The sequence below is a fragment of the Bubalus bubalis genome, chromosome 19, assembly GCF_019923935.1.
Source record: "Bubalus bubalis isolate 160015118507 breed Murrah chromosome 19, NDDB_SH_1, whole genome shotgun sequence".
Taxonomy (NCBI): domain Eukaryota; kingdom Metazoa; phylum Chordata; class Mammalia; order Artiodactyla; family Bovidae; genus Bubalus; species Bubalus bubalis.
Window position 1 is genome coordinate 21,201,021 of NC_059175.1, and position 25,301 is coordinate 21,226,321.

Consider the following 25,301-nt stretch of genomic DNA (forward strand, 5'->3'; position numbering starts at 1 on the left):
CAGTCAGGCTTCTGCAGTCAGGAATTTGCCTCTCCTGGCAAGGACGGAGCAAGGCCATCATGAGACAACTCTAAGTGTGTGTTCATGTTCTCGGGAGGTCTCTTCTTTCAGACAAGTCTCAAGAACATAACATGACATTCATCTTTGAAAGCACACATTTCATCATCTGGGCTTCCCAGGTGGCTCACTGGTAAAGAATTTGCCCGCCAAAGCAGGAGATGTGGGTTCAATCCCTGGGTTGGGAAGATCCCCTGGAAACGGAAATAGCAACCCACTCCAGTATTCCTACCTGGGAAATCCTATGGACAGAGGAACCTGGTAGGCTATAGTCCGTGTGGTCACAGAGTCAGACATGACTTAGCAACTCAACAACAAAAACAATTTTACCATCTATGAGACTGGCCAAAAAGTTCATTTGGGGTTTTCTGTTACATTTTATGGTAAGACCCAAACAAAACTTTTTGGCCAACCCAATTCTTTATCAGCTCACCTCTTTTGAGGGCTTCTAGTGGATAACAGGAACCCAGCGAGACAAGACTTTTGATATTATTTATCAGTCATTTTCATATCAATGGATTTCTTTACAGCAAAAAAAAAAAAAAAAAAAAGGTTTCTCAAGAGAAGTTAAAGAGAAATGCAATTATTTCTCAGAACACTTTTTCTTAAATCTATTAAGTCATACATAGGCCTGGCCTAGACACTAATTCTAGAAGAAAAACAAACGTGTGTTTTTCCCATTTAAGTCAGTCTCTAAATGGCAAGGGACATAAAAGTGATTTTCCTAGCACCTAGAAATTACTTTCTATGCATCAAGTGCTTGATAAACATTTGCTTAATGCACACATTTTAAAATGCCTAATCTTATCTCAACATTAGAAAGCCTTTCAACATTTGAATATTAGAAAGTTTTTCACCCAGCTTCCTGAAAAGTGTCCTAATGTCTAGGGAAGATGTGCAAACCTGCCGCTCAGCTCTTGTCCATACCTGCATGTAGCAAATGTAACATCTTAATGTTCAGTTCCTACACTAGAATGCATGCTCCTCAGTCTCATTTCTCATGTCTTCCCCTGGTACCTTCCTTGGTGCCTGGCACACAGTGAGAGCTCAAAAAATTCATTCATTCATTCATTCATTCACCGCTTAAGGGCCAGGTACAGGTCAGTTGCTCTCCATACTTGAAGGATATAGTGATGGACAAGACTTCCAGCCAATCCTAGCCACCCCACCCCCCCAGACCCCCACCCCCACATGGAGCTCACTGTGCAGGGGCTGGGTGTAGAGGGGAGCAATTATACAATTACTCAAGCAATTACCAAAGGGTGAGGTGAGTTAAGATACACACTTCAGAAGAACAGTGAAGGGACAGGTATAGTCTAAGGATCTGGCAAGGCTCCCCAGATGAAGTGACATTTATACTAATGATGAAAGGATGAATCAGGGTTAGCCAGAAAGAGGGACGGGGAAGAGTATTTCAGTAGAGGAAAAAAATATGATGACAAGATCAGGTGTTCCCAAATTACTGACACATACTAGTCTTTAAGATTCAACAATGAGAAATTTCTAGGGATTTGTCCCTAGAAATCCTTGGAAATTCCTAAATCATAGGTATATTTTTAAAGTAATACTGAGTGACCACAATACTAAGCAGTGAACAATAAACAGTGAATCATTTTTCAGTGATCGAGTTACAACTAGTGGTTTCAAATGAATTCTGTAACCTCATTTACACAAAGGAGAACAATCTTTGGAGCTCTATATAAACAGGGCTTAATGAGTTTTTCAAAGAATGCCTTTAAGACATTCGGCCTACCTTTTGAGAAACAGAAGCAAAGAGAATAGAGAGAGAGAGACTTGCCAAAGAAATCAATACTGCATAAAAAAAAAAAAAAGAAATCAATACTGCAACTGCCATTAGAATGTAGGCTTCACATGGTTCCCTGTCATTAACTCATTGTATGCCTCTCTTAAAATACTACCAAGGCCCATCAGGGGCTAAGCAGTTCTGCCCCTGAGATAAAATGTCTGACTGAAGAGTGTGAGATGAAATCACCTTCAGTCTAGATTTTTATGTCCATTGGTTTGGTGTTTGAAATCATAAAATATTTTGCCAAGTCCTGAAGAAGGATTTCCCATGAAGATTCTGATACTGTTGGTGCGTAGGACACTAGATAGCTATCTGAGTCATTTACCTACTTAGACTCTCTCCAAGATAAATAGAAGGTACCCTACTTTCAAATACTTTAATACAGATTCAACAATCTCTCTTAGGAAACAATTCTAACAGTTAACAGCCTTTGCAGTGAAGGAATGTGGTGTTTATATTAAGTGATATATAAGTCACTAAAATTGCAGTCCATTCCACCTATTTGGGCAGGAAGATTAGTGACAAATAAAAGTCCACATCCTGCCGGTGAGAAGTTTGGGCTTTAGGGTTGCCTAGTGTTCAGAGGGAGAAGGCAATGGCACTCCACTCCAGTACTCTTGCCTGGAAAATCCCATGGATGGAGGAGCCTGGCGGGCTGCAGTCCATGGGGTCGCTAAGAGTTGGACACGACTGAAGCAACTTAGCAGCAGCAGCAGCAGTGTTCAGAGACTCCTGGTCCCCAGAGGTTTCATGTTAAAAGCTTCAAATGAATATGCATGTGTTTTAGCTGGACTTAATGCCAGCCTAACAAAGCCAGGAGGAGACACGTTAGGATTGACCACACAGTGCTGGGGAGGAAGGCCTTTCCCGACAGCCACTACTCTGGAGATGCAGGTAGTGCACCCCAAGTAGGTGTGGAAATGCCAGCAAACCTTTCCTAGATTCATAAAGAAGAGAATAAATAACATCACCCTGTTTCCTTCCATATATCCCAGAAATTCTAAGGGATATTAACAGAAGAGCAGGAAAAACTTTTAAGTAATGAGGCAAAGCATCTAAGGTGATTTGCATGAGTATGTAGGCATGTGTACTTGTGCTCATGAAAGTGTGTGTGTTCATGTGTTCTTGTGTGTGCGTGTCTCTGTGTATCCTTTTGTATATACCATGTATTTTAATAATTATATATTTGCCTATGGCTACATGTGTTTTGTGTGTATATATGGATGTATAAGTGGTTGTATGTGTATTTGAGTATATACATGTGTGCTTATGTATGTGCATATATGTGTTTGTATTTATGTAATCTGTGTATGTGTGTATATGTATGTATGGGTGGCAGGGAAGCCAAAGACAGGAATCTAAAAAGTGAAAGCGAAAGTCACTCAGTCATGTACGACTCATGATTTATGATTATATTCAGTCTTCAATATCAATAGTAAATGATGAATTGGCCAAACACATTTCATGTTCAAATTCTACTCCACTTTGAAGCCAAACATTTTTGGAACTGAGATACACTAAACTATCATGAGACTATAAATAACTGGAAACTTAATGTTTATAATGATATTACTATTAAAATCAAATTACTCCATGAAAGGATATGTTAATATGATAATAGTTATTGAGCATCTACCACGTGTTGGAGAGTCCAGGTGTAAAGCACAGTCCCTGCCCTTAAAGGGACACAGGCCAGCTGAGCAGCAGAGCAGTAAATAGAGAATTACTGTGCCACAAGCTGAAGAAGCCCTCTGCCTGTGCAAGTGCCAGGGGAACAGAAAATAGGAAGTGAGGAGGACTCCTTGGGAGCATGGAGAAGCTGTACAGAAGATGTGATTTTCTACCCGTGTCTATCTTAAAGGGTGAATATGAAACTTCGTAGGGAAAAGGAATGGATTCTTCTACACATAGGATCAAATATATATTCAAGTCAGTCAGTTCAATCTCTCAGTCGTGTCTGACTCTTTGCGACCCCATGGACTTCACATACCAGGCTTCCCTGACCATCACCAACTCCCGGAGCTTGCTCAAACTCACGTCCATCAAGTCGGTGATGCCATCCAACCATCTCATCATCTGTCATCCCCTTCTCCTCCTGCCTTCAATCTTTCCCAGCATCAGGGTCTTTTCTAATGAGTCAGTTCTTCGCATCAGGTGGCCAAAGTATTGGAGTTTAAGCTTCAGCATCATTCTTTCCAATGAATCTTCAGAATTGATTTCCTTTAGAATTGACTGGTTTGATCTCCTTGCAGTCCAAGAAACCCTCAAGAGTCTTCTCCAGCACCACAGTTCAACAGCATCAATTCTTCAGCACTCAGCCTTCTTTATGGTCCAACTCTCACATCCAGACAGGACTACTGGAAAAACCATAGCTTTGACTAGACAGACCTTTGTCAGCATTGAATATATTCAATTATTCATATATATATATATAAAATTGGAATTGATACTATAGAGACAGAAAAAAAGGTAAAATAGCTTGATATTATATAGTAAATGGTAGTATATATCATACAGAGAGTAATCAATATATGATATAAATTTATAAAATATATAATACAATTAGCATACACACATACATATATATATATATGTATGTAAAATTATTCTTTATAATACTATCTTCTCTTTAATTGACTTCCCTGGTGGCTCAGACGGTAAAGCATCCGCCTATAGCACTGGAGACCGGGGTTCAATCCCTGGGTCGGGAAGATCTCCTGGAGAAGGAAATGGCACCCCACTCCAGTACTCTTGCCTGGAAAATCCCATGGACAGAGGAGCCTGGTAGGCTACAGTCCATGGGGACACAAAGAGTCGGACACGACTGAGCGACTTCACTTCACTTTCTCTTTAATTAGAGATATTTCTGTGTTGAGTCTTCTCAAGTTTCTTAATTATTTTCCATATCTCTCCCTACCCCATGCTGAGGATAAAAATAAAATATTAATAGGACCCCTAGTAGTAGGAGTATCATATACCAAAATGTTTGGCAGGAAGCGTAAAGTTTTATAGCTTTTAAGTTGGTACATCTCAGAGTTACTCACTAGCAAGCCAGTCCCTGCATTTATTTGAAATCTATAAGTAAATTTTAACAAACTTTTTATTGAGAATTCAGCTGAACTACTTGTCATTCTCTGAGTCCCTCGGCTGATCTATGTATGGAGAGGGAACATGTCCTTATGAATATTTTGATCTACCTGAAACTGAGCTGCGGTCTTTGGGGATTTGAGGGCCACTTCAAGCTGTCAGCAAGCAACATCCTAGTTAAGGGAAAGAACATGAAAATGCAGCTCACACATCTGTGGAGAACAGGGGGCTCAGATTAAGAGCAGGGTCTCCCATTTGCCACATCATACACAGCATCAAGGAGTTTGGGGCGGCTCCAAAGGAATCAGGTAGCAAGTCTGTACTGGCCACGGACAGGGGAAATGGGACATTTGGTGCCCCTCCTCACACGTTTTCACTCAGCCTTTGCACTGGAAAATGCAGTATCTTTCACAGTTGGAAACAAAAGCTATGCCAGTGACAAAACTGGAACACTGAGGGGAAATTAATAACACTTGGCACTTCCAGTTTCCTGGGAGGATGTGCCATACATATTAAGCAAGCATGACACAATTTAACAGCATAGCCTGGGTGAGCTCAAGCTGTTCATTTAAAGTTCCAGGTACTTTGAGGAAGAGTCCATTTTATAGGGACACCCAAGTAGTCATTGTAAAGGCTTCTGAGAAGAAGGGAGATGGAGGAAGATGCTCTTTTAAGGAAATCTCAGCCTAAAATGAGGAAGGCTTACAAAGATTCACCCACCATACATTTAAGAGACATTTATGGGACTTTTGAGTGTTATTTTGTACCTGGAAATTTTTACAGAATTGATATCACATTGGAGATAAAGCTGCACGGAATTAACAGCCCCAGAAAACCCTGAAGTAGGTGATCCTGCTTTGCATAATCTGGACACTGAGCAAATACGCAATGAGAACCGTCAGACTCCATGGTGCAACGTGGTTGTTATTCACGCAAGTGTGATGCGAGGCAGACCTAGATTTTCCTTTTCTGCTCTATCCCTAGCTATGGGAATTTGGGTAAGTTACTTCATCTCTATGAACCTGTTTCCTCATCTGTCAAAAAGAGATGATTATACTTGCATCATAGGGATGTTGAGAGAATTAAATTGAGCAGCATATACAGAGACTCTGGCCTAGTGGCTGGCAGATGGCAGTGAAAATAAAAGTTAAACTAGATGAGTAGCAATAGTCTTCCCTTTTGCTATGTTCAGATTATTTACTTCTGAGGTGATAGCAGAAGTACCAGTACTAGAAGTGGTCATAAAAGCAGTATTTACTATTCATAGTATGAATACTCTGTCATATTACATACTTGCATATATCATATTGAGTACTGCCTATTTGGAGATATCATATTTCATGCTTTATATAAATGATTTAGTATTTATACAACCTCAAATTTCCCTTCATGTGCTCAGGTGAACTCAGAGAGATGAAGGAAATTGAGGCCACACAGAGCTAGTAAGATGCTGAAATCAAATTTAAAAACAGGTCTGTCTTATTCTAAAGTCTAGAATTTTCATTATGTGATTCCTAAATAGTAGGTAAACATAGCTTGGATTCATACTGCTTCTGACCAAGGGAACTCATAAATGTTGCACAAAAGAGACAGTATTTGAGCAGTCTTAGAGGATGGAGACCTTTTCAAGGTAGGAAAGGGCATCCCAGGCAGAAAGAACTAGATAAGCAACTAACAAAAGCACGAACATGATTAGCATGGACCTCAGGCGTGAGGATCTGAGCCCATCACAGGAAGCCAAAGATGGGTCTTCAAAAATGCCACAGCTAAATATTGATAAGAGAAAACAAAATATTGCCATTTGCCACAACATGGATGGATCTAGACAGTATCATACTGAGTGGAGTAATTGAGACAGAGAAAGACAGATATGGTATTACTTATATGTGGAATATAAAAAATAATACAAATGAATCTATATGCAAAATAGAAAAAGATTCACAGAAATAGAAGACAAATGTAAGGTCACCAAAAGCGAAAAGAGGTAAAAGGAGGGATAGATTAGGAGGTTAAGATTAACAGATATGCACTGCTGCTGCTAAGTCACTTCAGTCGTATCCGACTCTGTGCGACCCCATAGACAGCAGCCCACCAGGCTCCCCATCCCTGGGATTCTCCAGGCAAGAACACTGGAGTGGGTTGTCATTTCCTTCTCCAGTGCATGAAAGTGAAAAGTCAAAGTGAAGTCGCTCAGTCGTGTCCAACTCTTCATGACCCCATGGACTGCAGCCTACCAGGCTCCTCCATCCATGGGATTTTCCAGGCAAGAGTCCTGGAGTGGGGTGCCATTGCCTTCTCCGACAGATATGCACTACCATACATAAAATAGATAAATAACAAAGACCTATTGTATAACACAAGGAACTATATTCAATGTCTTTTAATAACCTACAATGGAAAATAATCTGACAAATTATATAACAATAATTTTGCTTTACACCTGAAACATTGCAAATTAATTATATTTCAATAAGAAAAAAAAAAGTGCCATAGCTACCTCCAGAGAGTCACGGGGTGTTGAATGTAACTCTCTCTGTTGCCCTGGAATTTTGGCAGAGATGCAATGGCCAGGAACAAAAGAGCAGATAGCACATATCTACAAAGTCTAAAGTAGGGTGTTAAACTATCTCAAAAAGATTAGAAGAGAACTGGCTCCAAGCCAGTGCAACCAGGACTAGGTAATCACTTCAGCTATATAAAACTATATAAAAGGTTGAGGTTGAAAAAAATCAAAAGGGAAAATTTCTTTGGAAAAAATTTCTGTGTATTTTACTTCTCCTTGGAGAAGGTAGAGAAGAGCTGAAGCCTCACAACAGACTTAGTGTAACAGGTTGAAAAGTAATGAATGAGAGAGCTTGGACATGCATCTCCAGGATTATGGGGGACACAGTACTGGTGTTTGATGTTTAGAAAACGTTAAAAGGTGAAAGACTGGACAGTGAAAAAGGGAAAGAAAGACTTTGCTCTTTCATAACAAAGAAATGGAGAGTTGAGTGGGATGGAGGTGTTCCTTCACCTATACCCGAGTGAAGAGCTTTACCTCCCTATTTCTAGATGTGAATTCTGTGGGAAGAAACCCGTTCTGATTCAATGCACAACAGACCCTCTCTAAGAGGACATTGTGCTCCCTGTCATGAAGTTGCCCTTGAAAAGCCCAAGGGACAAGGTAGACAGTCGAAAGTAACCAGCAAGTGAGAATTATTTCTCACAAAATTTACTGCAGCCTGAGTTCTTGAGCAAAAGAACTCCAAGGACCCCACTAATGTATCCCCCAAGGAAAACCCAACAGTCATGTATCCATCATCCAGAGAACAGAGACAGAGACAACTAGACTAGCTTCATTCTCATTCTCTCTACTTGCTAACTACCCTTTCTGACACCCTCCATGGCCAAGATCACCTTTACAAATGGCCCAACCTCTAATCCTTAAAAGTAGCTGGAGTCTTCTTTATTATTTAAGAGTGACTGGAAAAGCTGTTTCACCCAGGCATGAGGAACAAGGGCTTCATGCAGTTTACATGAAGGGGCAGGTGAGAAACATAAAGTGGCTTTCAGGCTTGTATTCTACTGAAACCAGCTAACAGAATAAAAAAATCAGAATTGCAGCAGTAACAATAATAACAATAATCATAGGTCCATGCACATTCTTAACCTGCCACGTATTCTTCGCCATCTTTTGGCCTGGTCTCTTCATCAGCCCACGTGGGCTCTGTGTTTAATTTTCGTCCTCAGTCACTTCTCTTGTTATGGTCTACAAGCTGGTGTGCCGTGTAGACCTCTCTCTCTCGTCACCTCTCAAACGGGTTTGGTTTTGCCACATCAGCACTCTCACTGACTGAATGGCATGGAGTAGAAGGTGTTTTTAGGTGAGGAAGTAATCTGTGATGAAATCTGAAAACTAGGCTGTGTGCTTGTTTTGAAGGCATATGTATGCCAGGATAATAGCCTCAAACTTTTTTTTTTTCCTTTGTAGATCTAAGGAGATTCAGAAGGATTTTCACGTGAACAGTGACTCCATCATATTTTGGGGTTTTCATCTTTGATCATTTTCGGCAGCAAATGTGACAAGTAGATTGAATAAGGAAGAAACTAGAAAAAAGAAAACCAATTAAGAGGTAACCCTGAGATAACTAACCCAAAAAATTAGTGGAAGAAGAATCGAAATTCTCTAATGACCCACCTAAAGGTAGATACTGAAGTGCAGTAAGCATGTAAATAGTGAAGGGATGGGCTAACAAATCAAGCTGGATAATCATCTGAAAATAAAGATTTTGATGTGAGCTTCAGACCTTGCATTGATTGATAAATTAATATTTCAAAGCTTGTAACTATCACAAATTTTATTTTCATGCACTATTCTGGAATCCTGGATTATAAATTTCAATGAGATTTTCTGTCTCATGGACTTAATTCAGATTATATGGATCTTTTCACAAATTTAGGAAAAGAGAAAATAGATTCAGGTCTCCTAACTATCTGCTGTCCTTACGCCAAAAGGAAACTATTTTCTCCTCTCCCCCCCAAGTATTTTTACATTTAAATTGAAAATACATTTTTAAGGAATCAGTCTTTTTTTTTTTTATTAAGCAAAAAACTTTGTATTTGACTCCCAACCCCACCTGGAATGAGTCTTTATTTTACATTACCTTTAACTTTGGCCTTATTATTTTCACAAACATTTTCAGAACTTCTTTGAAAATAACATTACATGCTTGAGGACATTAGCCAAGTGCAATTCCCTAGGAAACATCAAAGGAAAAGCTGGACTTACTGAGAACAATTTTCCATTGTAATACGTCAAAGTAACAATAACATTTTTGTTAGAGAAAGAGCAAGATGATATTCTGTGCCAATTCATATACCCTGCTTTCTCCTGTAATTAATGTGCCACCCATTCCTGCCTCAGTCCCTAAGAGCCATCTGCTCACATACTCAACACCTTTTCACCTTGTTTCTCCAGACACAAATGCCATGGGGTTTGGCCTTGCACTTATTTTATTTTGGACATACTCTATCTTTTTATTCTTTCAAAATCTCCATATTTGTCATCAGTCTTTGTTAGGATCATTTCCTTATAAACTCAGGGAATAATTCAAAGATTAATGCTAACATTTATACCATTTATTGAATGCCTATCATATGCCAAGTATCATCTTCAGGATTTTCCTACCCTCTCTCAACTTATCTGCACAAAAAACTCAGGATATAGAAATACTATTCCCAGTTTACAAATGATAAAATAAGCTCAAAGAGTGTTAGTGATTTGCTCGTGTTCCTATAGCTAGTGAAAAACCTAGCTAGGATTATAGTCAGACTAGAACTCTAAAGTACTGAGCTGTTTTGCCCCACTTATCTGGGGAAATCACTAGGGTTTTCTGTATTTATGGCATAGATCTGACCACAGAGATAAATTCAAGTCTCAAGGCTGAAATTGTTTACTACTAATGAAGATTTTAGAATAAGAACTCCTTATTGCCAAATTCAGACTTAAATTGAAGAAAGTAGGGAAAACCACTAGACTATCAGGTATGACTTAAATCAAATCTCTTATGATTATCCAGTGGAAGTGAGAAATAGATTTAAGGGACTAGATCTGATAGATAGAGTACCTGATGAACTATGGATGGAGGTTCCTGATATTGTACAGGAGACAGGGATCAAGACCATTCCCACAGAAAAAAAATGCAAAAAAGCAAAATGGCTGTCTGGGGAGGCCTTACAAATAGCTGTGAAAAGAAGAGAAGTGAAAAGCAAAGGAGAAAAGGAAAGATATAAGCATCTGAATGCAGAGTTCCAAAGAATAGCAAAAAGAGATAAGAAAGTCTTCTCAGCGATTAATGCAAAGAAATAGAGGAAAACAACAGAATGGGAAAGAGTAGAGATCTCTTCAAGAAAATTAAAGATACCAAGGGAACATTTCATGCAAAGATGGGCTTGATAAAGGACAGAAATGGTATGGACCTAACAGAAGCAGAAGATATTAAGAGGTGACAAGAATACACAGAAGAACTGTACAAAAAAGATCTTCACAACCCAGATAATCACGATGGTGTGATCACTCATGGTGTGATCACTCACCTAGAGCCAGACATCCTGGAATGTGAAGTCAAGTGGGCCTTAGAAAGCATCACTATGAACAAAGCTAGTGGAGGTGATGGAATTCCAGTTGAGCTATTTCAAATCCTGGAAGATGATGCTGTGAAAATGCTGCACTCAGTATGCCAGCAAATTTGGAAAACTCAGCAGTGGCCACAGGACTGGAAAAGGTCCGTTTTCATTGCACTTGCAAAGAAAGGCAGTGCCAAAGAATCCTCAAACTACTGCACAATTGCACTCATCTCACATGCTAGTAAAGTAATGCTCAAAATTCTCCAAGCCAGGCTTCAGCAATATGTAAACCGTGAACTTCCTGATGTTCAAGCTGGTTTTAGAAAAGGCAGAGGAACCAGAGATCAAAGTGCCAACATTCGCTGGATCATGGAAAAAGCAAGAGAGTTCCAGAAAAACATCTATTTCTGCTTTATTGACTATGCCAAAGCCTTTGACTGTGTGGATCACAATAAACTGTGGAAAATTCTGAAAGAGATGGGAATACCAGACCACCTGACCTGCCTCTTGAGAAACCTACATGCAGGTCAGGAAGCAACAGTTAGAACTGGACATGGAACAACAGACTGGTTCCAAATAGGAAAAGGAGTACATCAAGGCTGTATATTGTCACCCTGTTTATTTAACTTATATGCAGAGTACATCATGAGAAACGCTGGACTGGAAGAAACACAAGCTGGAATCAAGATTGCTGGGAGAAATATCAATAACCTCAGATATGCAGATGACATCATCCTTATGGCAGAAAGTGAAGAGGAACTAAAAACCCTCTTGATGAAAGTGAAAGAGGAGAGTGAAAAAGTTGGCTTAAAGCTCAACATTCAGAAAATGAAGATCATGGCATCTGGTCCCATCACTTCATGGGAAATAGATGGGGAAACAGTGGAAACAGTGTCAGACTTTATTTTTCTGGGCTCCAAAATCACTGCAGATGGTGACTGCAGCCATGAAATTAAAAGACGCTTACTCCTTGGAAGAAAAATTATGACCAACCTAGATAGCATATTCAAAAGCAGAGACATTACTTTGCCAACAAAGGTCTGTCTAGTCAAGGCTATGGTTTTTCCAGTGGTCATGTATGGATGTGAGATTTGGACTGTGAAGAAAGCTGAAACCTGAAGGATTGATGCTTTTGAACCATGGTGTTGGAGAAGACTCTTGAGAGTCCCTTGGACTGCATGGAGTTCCAACCAGTCCATTCTGAAGGAGATCAGTCCTGGGTGTTCATTGGAAGGACTGATGCTAAAGCTGAAACTCCAGTACTTTGGCCACCTCGTGCTAAGAGTTGACTCATTGGAAAAGACTCTGATGCTGGGAGGGATTGGGGGCAGGAGGAGAAGGGGACGACAGAGGATGAGATGGCTGGATGGCATCACTGACTGGATGGACGTGAGTTTGAGTGAACTCCGGGAGTTGGCGATGGACAGGGAGGCCTGGCGTGCTGCAGTTCATGCTGTTGCAAAGAGTTGGACACGACTGAGTGACTGAACTGAATGAAGATTTTATTAAATTATTCCATAAATTAGAGAAGAAAAGTTTTGGAAGCTTATTCATAAGAAGAAACATTGCTACACTTTGAAGGAAAAATCATTTAAGTTAGAATCAACCCAAAGTAACCTAGAGAGGCGGTTCTGAGTTGAGACTGACCCACCCAAACTGAGAAACAGGTGTGACCTAGCTAAGGTTATGGACTGTACTCTATTCCAATCCTCTGAGCCAGTTCATAGGATACAGGTTGTTAATATTAATAATGTTGGGTAGTCAATTTCTAATTCTTATTATTTAAAGCAAATTAAATCAACACTACAGACTATTCTTTCTCTATTGCTAAAATACTATGTAGTGTACTAAATCTTCCTGCTACAGCATAGCATGGGATACAGTAGGAAAAGAAAATCAGTATGTAATTCAACTCCAAGAGGTTAGTACTAACTTTCAACATTTGTTCCCACTAAGTATCTGTATTAAGCTAAAGGTATAATTTTAATTGATTTGAACCTTACAGCCTATGCCATGCATGAAATACTTTATTTTCTTGGGCTCCAAAATCACTGTGGATGGTAACGGCAGCAGTGAAATTAAAGATGCTTTCTCCTTGGAAGAAAAGCTATGACAAACCTAGACAGCATATTCAAAAGCAGAGACATTACTTTTCCGACAAAGGTTCATATAGTCAAGCTATGGTTTTTCCAGTAGTCATGTGGATGTGAGAGTTGGACCATAAACAAGGCTGAGCACTGAAGAACTTATGCCTTCAAAGTGTGGTGTTGGAGAAAACTCTTAGGAGTCCCTTAGACTGCAAGGAGATCAAACCAGTCAATCGTAAAGGAAATCAACCCTGAATTTCATTGGAAGGACTGATGCTAAAGCTGAAACTCCAATACTTTGGCCACCTGATGTGAAGAGTCGACTCATTGGAAAAGACCCTGAAGCTGGGAAAGATGGAAGGCAGGAGGAGAAGGGGATGACAGAGGATGAGATGGTTGAATGGCATCACCTACTCAATGGACATGAGTTTGAGCAAGCTCTGGGAGATGGTGAAGGACAGAGAAACCTGGTATGCTGCAGTCCATGCAGTTGCAGAGTTGGACATGACTGAGTGACTGAACAACAACAACAAGCTCTACTTACTCCCTGATGGACGAGTTTAAGAAGCTGGAAAACCTTTCAAAAGTTAAGAACAAAACTCAGTGGGAGAATTAAGGCACTGGATAGCCTAAGCACTGAAATGCCCCTCTTGAATACTGGGAGTCGGTGATACCTTCTATCTTTGAAATCAGAGCACTAATTAGCTCATTGACTGGGCCTTGAAACACTAAATCCCCTTCCTGACACTGACTCATTTTGTGTCCTGTGCTAGTCACATAACCTTGTTGAACCTCAGTTTCTTCACTTGCAAAATGGGAATAATAATATGTATGGTATAGAGCTGTTATGGAGTTTAATTAGTGTTTCTAAAATACTTTGAGATGACCAGATGAAAGGTGTACTTGAAATTTACAACATTAATTATTATTTTTACTGTATATAACCATTTCAAAACACAAGAAACTATTGGATGTTATTTTATCATCACCTAACATATTACAGCACAAGCCTCTTTCTGAAAACTGTGCTCTTACAGACAATATGACTTGCTCATTCATAGATTATTCCCAAAGAAATTGAATTGGGAATAATACGGAAAATAGGATAACTAACAGGGATAGGGAAAGGCATAACATATAAGTATTGGTTTGACCAGTTAGAGTAGACACACCTAACAGTTGAAGTAAACACAACAGCAGAAGGGATAATTGAAGGAAACAAAGATACAGCTTGATTGCGAAACAATATAATGGTGCTTCCATTTGAGGAGTGCTTCTCTTCTTAGGAACTCAAAGCAATTCAACAATATTATCTCCTTAACTCCCATAAGGAAGAGAGCAAAGAGGAGTCCAATTTAAAGATGAATAGATGAAGACTTAGTGAATAAGTGGCTTGCCCAAGGTCACCGAGTCCACTGCTAGCAGGAGGATTTAGGCTGTCCTTCTGGACCAGGTCAATGAGTTTGCTAGAGGTGGAGCTGAAACCAGAACTCAGATGTTTTGTGTCTAATAATGGTCTGATGTTCAGTTCAGTTCAGTCGCTCAGTCGTGTCCGACTCTTTGCAACCCCATGAATCGCAACATGCCAGGCCTCCCTGTTCATCACCAACTCCCGGAGTTCACTCAGACTCAGGTCCATCAAGTCAGTGATGCCATCCAGCCATCTCATCCTCTGTTGTCCCCTTCTCCTCCTGCCCCCAATCCCTCCCAGCATCAGAGTCTTTTCCAACGAGTCAACTCTTCGCATGAGGTGTCCAAAGTACTGGAGTTTCAGCTTTAGCATCATTCCTTCCAAAGAAATCCCAGGGCTGATTTCTGTTACCTCTCCTCAAATAAACGAGTTCAGTCTGAACATAAAGGAATTTTACAAAAGAATCCTTTGCAATATCTAAATAACAACTCTATTAATGCTTAGATGTTCTTAACAAGGTTTAATAGGTCTCTCCTAGTTTAAAAGTACCTGGTAAAGTATATTTCTTATTACACTGTTTAATTGTTGCAATTTCCATTTCCATTAGTGATGGTGCATATTTCAAAGGAGTTTTATTTTTTAAGGTGCATTTCAGGGCACTGAGGAAAAATCAGTCTCCTCCAAGAGTGACTGGAACTTTAGAATATGTTCAGTAAATCATTTATTTCATATAAGGAAATTTCCAAAATGCTTGATTCCAGCTCAAGAATCGGGAAGCACCAGCATGCATTCACCTCAGATAAGTCAGACCTCAAAACTCTCTTGCCACATATGCCTATGTTTTGACTTCCTATACATCCTAAATACAATTGTAACCCAAACTTACAAGTTATATTATAAAATGTGGGAGAAATCTCATTGATATTAGATTTGGGTGTCTTATAATATCTGAGGTCACTTGACTGTCAAAAATCACCAAAAATGCCATTATCAGTTTTTATTCTGTGTTAACTTGATTAGGGTTGTTAGCAGAAGCCTTTTATGTAATTAGGATCCATCATGAGACAACTCATTAATGATATTTCGGCATATTGGGCAAGTATTTCTTACTGATGTGCTATTATTAAGTTAAAGGCATTCCCCTTTCTACTCTTTCTTTCAAGGTGTATTGTTTCAAGTCATTTCCTATAGAGACTCAGAAAATATAGAGACAACAGGTAAAAATTAAGGAATGGAAAGCATAAAGTGCCAACTTACTGAAAACCCAGCAGAAAAACAATGTATGAAAAACTTCTCCAATGCTATCAAACACACTGAGAAAAGAAATGAATCGATGAGGGGTTTGATTAGGTCTAAATACTGTCACATTAAGGGTGTGTTTGAAATGAAATGAAGTGAAGTCACTCAGTCGTGTCCGACTCTGTGCGACCCCATGGACTGTAGCCCACCAGGCTCCTCCTTCCATGGGATTCTCCAGGCAAGAACATTGGAGTGGGTTGCCATTTCCTTCTCCAGGGGATATTCCTGACCCGGGGATGGAACCCAGGTCTCCCGCATTGCAAGCAGACGCTTTAACCTCTGAGGCACCGGGGAAGCCTGTGTTTATACACTTGCAAGTTAATACAAATAATAATTCATAATTCCTTCTGTTTAATTCATTATGATTTAATTTGCATTTATTATTGAATAAACTTGTGAATAAAAATGTGTTGAGTTGCAATGTCTTTCACCAGGAATCAGTTCCAAAATTTGAATCATCTTTTCTTTTTTCACTTCTTTTCCTTTCTTTGTTTAGCATCTGGATCCAAAATTGTGATTGTCTTTCATCTAGAATAGTAAGTATTATAGTCCTATTTTACCTAGTTGGCTGCCTGTGACTCACTCCACTCGGGTTCACAAGATTCTGATTAATTAGTGGGGCAAGTTTCTACCCTGCATTATTTATCTCACAATCTCCAGCTTCAAGACTTGTATCAACTCTCTGGGCCAAACAATATAACATACAGAAACTTGTAAAGATTTCTTTTCAAATAAACTCAGCTTCAAAATAACCAACACCCACACCAGTCTGCAACAGTTCATCCTCTGATTCCCAGACACATCATCAAACAGTACAGTTATGATATAACCTAGTGTTAATAATCCAATAGCTTGATTTCCCTAGAGATAAGTAAAAAGTATCTTTGTATGGCTTGGATTTTCCCAGCAATATTTAAGAACCTAGAAAAGGTATTGCATTGTAGGTTTCTAAAAAAATGTTTCTGTGGGTAAATTTTCTTGGCCAAAAGGATAAGCTGTGTTAATTGCCAAACACTAAGAATCTTCCTTCCCTCTGCCAATTGGCATTGCTTTGGATTTTTCTGTAACAATGCACGTCAGCTAGATTTCCTTCCTGATCATAATCCCATCTTGGGGCAAGGGAAGAGAGAATGGCAATGCTTATATCTGCAGATGAAGAAATTATACTCATGAAGAGACTCAATTTAAAAACATATCTTATAGGAGAAAACTTAGATGACCTTGGGTATGCTGCTGACTTTTTAGATATAACATCATAGTCATGATTCATGAAAAAAAATAATAAGCTGGATTGACTAAAATTAAAAACTTCTACTCTGCAAAAACAGTGGGAAAATAAGCTACACACTGAGAGAAAATCTTTGCAATAGACACATCTGAGAACTCATTCAAAACATACAAAGAACTCTTAAAACTCAACAATAAGAAAACAAACAACTCAGTTGAAAATGGCTCAAGTATCTCAACAGACATCTCACCAAAGAAAATACACAGATGGCAAATAAGCATATGAAAAGATGCTCCACATCATATGGAATCAGGGAAATGCAAATTAAAGCAATGTGGTTCCACTAATGCTTATTAGAAAGGCCAAAATCTGAACACTGATAACAGCAAATGCTAGGGAGGATGTGGAGCAACAGGAATGCTCATTCATTGTTCATGGGAATAAATATGGTATAGCCACTTTGGAAGACAGTTTTGCAGTTTCTCGTAAAGCTAGATATGTCTTACCATATAAGTAAGCAATTATGGCTCCTTGGTATTTACCCAAAAGAATCAAAAATGTATATCTACACAAAATCTTACACACAGATGTCTATAGCAGTTTTATTTATAATTGCCAAAACTTAGAAGCAATTAATATGTCCTTCAATAGACAAAAGGATAAATTAACTGAAATATATTTTATTCTAGACAAAGGAATTTTATTCAGTGCTAAAAAGAATTAAGCTATACAGCCATGAAAAGGGAGAAACTGAAATGCATACTACTAAACAAAAGAAGTTAAAAGGTGCCTACTCCTTGGAAGGAAAGTTATGACCAACCTAGATAGCATATTCAAAAGCAGAGACATTACTTTGCCAACAAAGGTCCGTCTAGTCAAGGCTATGGTTTTTCCAGTAGTCATGTATGGATGTGAGAGTTGGACTATAAAGAAAGCTGAGCGCTGAAGAATTGATGCTTTTGAACTGTGGTGTTGGAGGAGACTCTTGAGAGTCCCTTGGACTGCAAGGAGATCCAGCCAGTCCATCCTAAAGGAGGTCAGTCGTGGGTGTTCATTGGAAGGACTGATGCTAAAGCTGAAACTCAAATACTTTGGCCACCTCATGCGAAGAGTTGACTGATTGGAAAAGACCCTGATGCTAGGAGAGATTGAGGGCAGGAGGAGAAGGGGATGACAGAGGATGAGATGGCTGGATGGCATCACCAACTCGATGGATATGAGTTTGGGTAAACTCTGGGAGTTGATGATGGACAGGGAGGCCTGGCATGCTGTGATTCATGGGGTCACAAAGAGTCAGACACGACTGAGCAACTGAACTGACTGACTGAACTGAAACAAAAGAAGCCAATTTTAAAAGGCTACATATTGTATGATTCCAACTATATGACATCCTGTAAAATGCAAACTATGAAGACAGTAAAAAGATGAGTGGCTTCCAGGGTTTGGGGGTGAAGGGAGCAATGACTAGGCAGAGCACAGAGGCAGCAAAAATGCACATTATGCTATTATAATGATGAATGCATGTCAATATACACTTGTCTAAACCCTCAAAATGCACAATACCAATATTGAACCCTAAGGGAAACTACAAACTTCAGGTGATTAGGACGTATCTGTATAGGTTCATCAGTTGCAACAAATGTACCAGTCTTGTGAGGGATATTGAGATATTGATAATGAGGGTGGGGGCTATGCATGTTGACGTGGGTGGAAGGTTATGGAGTACATGGAAGATCTCCATACCTTCCTCTCAATTTTGTGGTGAACCTAAAACCATTCTTAAAAAAAAAAAATCTTGAAATACATACTCATATGCACACATTCATGTGCATGCACATTTATCCAGTTTAGAGACTCCAGTAGTTGAGAGTAGAATATATAAAAACCAGAACTCAGTCCACATTTATGATGGTAAGAAATCCATACTAGATAAAATCAGCATGGGTATGCCACTATGTTGGTAAAATCCTATGTAAAACATGATATTCTGGTTTATTTATCTGCCTTAAGAAGTTGCCCCAAAACAGTTTTAAGGGCCCTCATGTAAAGTCTTAAACATGATCTGCTCCACCTGCAAAATGTTGCATGGATTACTTCTGAGAGCTACAGCTAAGATATTTAAAAGTTATGAGTCAAGGTATCTCTCCTTGGAGGTGATGAAACCTACCATACCATAGTGTGAGAAGTTAGGGGTACAGTTGGAAGGTGTCTCCATTAGAGAGCAATGGTGGATTCCACCCTGCTGGGACCTCAGCTTGCCTTACAGAGGAGCATCCTTGGTTCCAGTCCTTGGAGAGTCAATCTGGTCTCCCCAGCTCTCTTGTAAAAGATTATATAAAGCTTCCTTCTTTATGCTTCTCAAATTTCTTTAGTTTTCAAACATGAATAGGGCTAGAGCCACACCATGACTGCTTCTTTAGTTACAAAAACCCCCCTCTTGGTTGAGGAGGCTGCATAATAGTGCAAGCTGGAGATCACACCCTGGTCTACACTAACTCAGCAACTCAAAGACCAAGCAGAAAGAATCGCAGGCCAGACTGTCCTCACTCCCTGCAAACCTGCTTCCGGCCCAGCGGGGTGTCCAGTGGACTGACTCATGTAATTACCCCATGGGAATCAGCCCCGTGAAGATGGGACTGCCTTTAAACGCCGTGCATGAATCCTTAAGCTCCATTATTTATTTTAATAAAACATGGCTGTGCTTGTTTAGTGTTTGTATTTGTTTTAACAGTAATCAAAACTATATGGACTCTGATTTTCAATGAATGCATGTTAATCATACAGAGGGATATAATTAATTGGTCTAATTGAGGAAGCTTTCAGTTCTCAAACACGCTGCCTCTCTTGCTCCCTCAAGTCCTCTCACTTTGCTGTTTTGGGCCATGCAGGTATTTACATTATTTTAATGTTTTTTTTTTTTTTTTTTCCTCACAGCAAGTATCAACAGGGACTTTTATGATCCTCCTATAAAGGGATGACAAAAATAAACACTGACTATTTTATCATTTGTATTCAATTAAGTTTCCTAATATGAAGTTTTCTTGTGAAGATCTACCTGGGTTTATCAAATTTAAAATAATAGAGCTTATAACTCATTTGCATCCAGACACTGCAGAGGCTTCTTCTGAGGCCCGTTGCCGCCTGTGTTCACGACTTACTGTTATGTGGGTAGATGCTTTCACTCTCTGAGGACTTCTTGGCTTAGATATTAAATCATGATCAGATACACGCCCCGAGTGACATTTTTCTCTTCTTAATTCCCACATAAAACTCCCACTGAAGAGATGGAGAAGATTCATGTGTGTGGGAGACTGACTTGGTATTCGCAAAGGTTTTTAACCAACAAGGAGGAGTTGCATTTTGTCTGCTCACGAGGCATCAACGCATATAATAATCTCCCCTCCTGGCATCAACAACCCAATTTCAGTTCAGAAACTAGAATGATTAGTATTGCACGTGCTCCAGAATATAGGCATACAGTCTCTATGAAAAGCATTTGGTTTTTCTAGAATTTAACAGCACAGCTATTAATGTAAAGCAAGCGCGATATGGCAAAATCCTACGCAGCTTGAAAACTCAGCGGTAGGAGTTGAAATCAGCCTGCCCAGCTGACAAGTGACTCAATACTAAAGTGTAATTGTCTTTGCTGTTTGCCAGTAACTAGAAGCAGGTACTTATCTGCACCTCACCATGCTGGTTCACCAGCATTTTTCAGCTGGGAAAGTAACTACGTGAACTACAGTGGCTATGCTGGATGAAAATAGGTGTATTATCATTGGCATTTTGGGCAAGCCTTTGGCATTTTACTGCTCTGGCTTGGCACACAAGAGCATTGCACTGTGTGCAAAGAGATCAGCCAAGATGATGAGATGCTGGCCTCCCTCCAAAATTTCAAGTGGCTTACACCCAGTATCGGCTAGAAAGGCACTTGTTCACACATAGGTTGACATTCTCAGCTTAGAAAAGCCTGGGAACTTACCTTCTTTCAGTCACTCACACTCTTATACACGTTTACAAATATAAAATTTGATTTCTGTTATAAAACACTGTTTCCAACAGGAGAATAAATCATGAACTAAACTCACAGAATAAAGGTTACTGATTTATATGATTGAATAAGATTCAGTGTTTAAATTTTGAGTCATGAAACAGTGGAGGCTTTGAAACCTGAGTACTAATGTATTTTTAGTTAAGCTCTCAAATTTTCTGTTATGTCATTAATATTTTAGAACAAATAAAATCCCCAGGCAATTATCAAAAATCATTTCAATCTTTCTGCCTACTGTCTCTCTTCATAAGCCCTCTACCAAACCACTAACAGGTGGAAGAATGACTACATGTTTTATCCCCTCTATTTTTCTCTCCTCCCAAGTACTGACTATGAACAGGGAAATAAACCGGCAATGAATGGGAGAAGCCATGAGATAACTGATCTCCTAAAAAATTAAGAGCAAGCAGTAGTTCTCTGAAGGAAATGGCTTCCCTGTGGTAAATGAAGAGGATGTTTTGCTCCACACATGGCTTCTTGATTAGAAGAAACTCGGTTCTATGAAACAATAAACCTAGCAATGTGTCAATAGTTAGAGTATTGGGGACCACTTCAGGCCATCAGTGGCCTTGGGCAAACCACTTGACCTTTTGGAGCTTCAATTTCTTCACCAGGATTCAGTTTCCTTATTTTGAAGTACCCTCATACACCTGAATTCTTTATTACAACCTTTGGACTGCCATTTGGACAATGACTTTGCTATTGCACTTTACTGGAAGAACTGGGGAATCAAATTCTCTCACTTTATCCTCTTATTTACAAATCCAGTGGTGAAGAAAAGATGGTGCTCATGCTTCCCTATGCCTTTTTCAGAAGGAGAAATGTATCTTCTTTCCAGTCTTTCCACACTATTGAGTTCTCTATGGCTTTTAAAATTAGCACAGAGTATCTGTCTGTAATATCAGAAATACGTAGAAATGTATTTGCCACCACCAATAAAGACTGGATAGCACTCTCATTCCCTCCATTCCAGCTCTTTGCATCTTTTTAAGATGTCATGGCCCTAGAGAAATAATAATGTGTTCTGACATGATATTTTTTTTGGTATAAAGGGAGTTAGGATGGTAATTCTTAGTACTTATTTATCCAGAATTGCCTTGTTGCTCCTTTTTGTATTCAAGGCTCAGGAAAGGAAAAAGTGCTTCTATACTAAAGGAAAAGAAGAAAAATCTCTTTACTTACCCTATCTCAGCCTCAGTCACAATTCATGACCATCTAACTACTTTTCAAAGCAGTCTTTTTCTTTAATATTACATTTATCACACCACAAAACAATGACCATCTGGATCCTTTGAAATCCTGATAAGACATTCTTATCTCCTATTACAAAAATCCTAACACTTTCAGAATAAATCATATTTACAATAAGGAAAGAAAATTTATTGTAAGGAGACAATCATTATAATGGAGTAGGTCTCCCAGCACCAAGAATAGAGTACTAATTGAAATAGATCAGACGATCTCAGAACTGTAATAGTTGTTATTTATTTACACAAATCTTATGCTTCCCTGGTGGCTCAGAGGGTAAAAAATCTGCCTGCAATGTGGGAGACCCATGTTTAATCCCTGGCTTGGGAAGATTCCCTGGAGAAGGAAATGGCTACCCACTCCAGTGTTCTTGCCTGGAGAATTCCACAGACAGAGGAGCTTGGCCAGCTACAGTTCATGGAGTCACAAAGAGTCATTCACAACTGAATGACTAACTCATACACACACACACACACACACACACACACAATATGCCTTTAACTCTAGACAGTTTATTCTGTGGCCAAATAAAAACAAGTTCTAGACAACCCAGGCTGATTCATGGTCAGTGTCCCAGGAGCCCTGGCTTCATTTCTACTTTGACTCTCACACCTACATTGGTCTTGCATCCTCCTGACTTGAGGATACTGAATTTATTGTGGAATTTTGGTCCCATACTCTTGGATATCCCTTACTCTTGGATACATTTTGATGTTAACCCTCAATTCTGGACACAACGGGGCACAAACTCAAGTCTTATTCTACCTCAGATCACAGGGGAAGTTATTTTCCTGATTTAATTCCAACCCCAGAGCCAATGCAATGGCAGGTCCTTTGTTTTATGCTCTGACGGTACCTTAGTGGGCCTCTTGCCAGGGGGATTGGCCCCTATTCAGCAGCCAGTAGGATATGAGGCCAATCAGCCCATAAAGGCTATGGCTGGGCATTGGGCTAAACGTGCATATGGAATCAGCACACTATGACAGACCAAAGAATGCAGTCTTGCTGGGGATTTATGAACTAGTTCTGTCAATTCACTCAGTGTGCACTTGGCATATTGTTAAAAGGAAGAGAAAAGAAAAAGAGAGGAAATAAAAATGATTCTAAATATATACAGATTAATATCTGCTCCTTTACTAAATATTTACCAATCCAGAAATCATCTTATATTAGTGGCTCTTTCGTTACACATTGGAATCACCTGTAAAGCCTTAAAACGAACAAACTTATTCCTGACTCCCTCCTGCAGATTATTATTTAATTTATTTAAGGAAGAGCCAAGATATAGGAATATTTAAATACCCAAATTTAGAATTCAGTACTTCTCGAAATTAGTGTACAAAAATCACCTGGTAATTTTGTATATTTTGTTCACACTTGCAATTCCTAGTGTCAAAATAGCAACTGAATCAACAAATCCTGATTCTGCAGATGAGCGCTGGGAGCACAGAGAGATTAAATAATGCACATTAAGTCATAGAGTCAACAGGTGGCAGAGTGGGATTCACGCTCTGCTGTCTTAGCTTTGGCTCTTCTATCACAGAACAGGTCTCCAGTTTAAGAGAAGATCTTTTCTTTTGAATTCCATTATGTTCACCATGTCAAGTCTTGTTCTTACCTCTACTGGGTGTGGCTAAAATTAGTTTAAAAAATGAAATGAGAACTTGAACGTGGAGACCTAGGTCTAGGATAAAAAAAGCAGTGTCCTTGTGCACACGTAAATTGTTTCATTCTTTCAATGATGTTGAGTGCTAAGTGTGATGGATCCCCTGAAGCTTAGCAAGGTTCTCCAGGGGTCCAAATCACAAAACCAGTGCCTCACTTTGAGAACTTGAATTCAAGTGCTCAGATTCTACTTCCGGTAATTTTTTACTTTACACTTACCTCTATAAGTTATAAAGCTTTCTTCTCTTTGATTCCTGATGATTCTGACTTACTTAAACTAAGTAAGCAAAGATATTACATCTTTTCATTCATCTCTCAGTATATATTTATTCTGTGCCTGTTACCATCATGAGTTCTGAGGACACAGAAAATCCCTAGCCCTGAAAAGCCCAAGGCCTAGGCTGAAGGACAGAAATAAAAACAAACAACAATAACAACAAATGAGATGGTGGCCCCATCCGCTGTATCTGAGACCCATGCAACAAAAGCAAGAAGTCTTCTTGAAGCATCTGGGAAGGTTTTTCAGAAGAAGATCCCATACAGAGCATGTTCAATGATGTCTTCATGACACATATTGGGAGCCTCATGGGGCTGCCTTCTTTTTCACTGCCCCCTCTAACCTGTGTTCTGCTCAAATAGTTCAGAGTCCTCCCATTTTCTCACTCTTTAGTGCCTCTGCTCATCCTGGATGCCCTGCAGTTCCTTTTCTTCCTGAATCAGATCTGCTCCTCTATTACTCGTTGTGCAAGCCTCATCTTTTAATGAAGGCTCTTCTGACCACCACCCAATCACCAGCACTCCTTCTTTTACCTGAACTATATCCCATCTCAAACTTATATCCATAAAATACTTATGTCATTTCTCCTGAATTGTTACATGTTGGTCTCCCTCTAGCAGACTAGAAACCATATCTTCAGAGACCATATCTTTATCATCTGTTAGCCTCTGTGTATAGACTTTGATGATCCCAGAGTGTGCTTTTCGAGGTGATCATGTTCAATGGTTCATTTGTTCACCAGTTTTCAAATACATGTATGGATCAGTTGTACTTAACTGAAGAATACACCATAACAATGGTGAAGAACCTGTGTCTGTGATTAACCACAGAGTTGCAAGAGCAAATGAAATATTTATAGGCAGCAAGAACAGATGTGAACACAGAGTGACACTTCTGTGTCACTTTCTCTGTGAACACAGAGAAAGAAACAGTAATCATTCCTGGCATTTGTACACCCCTTTTCTTACCCCAAATTCTT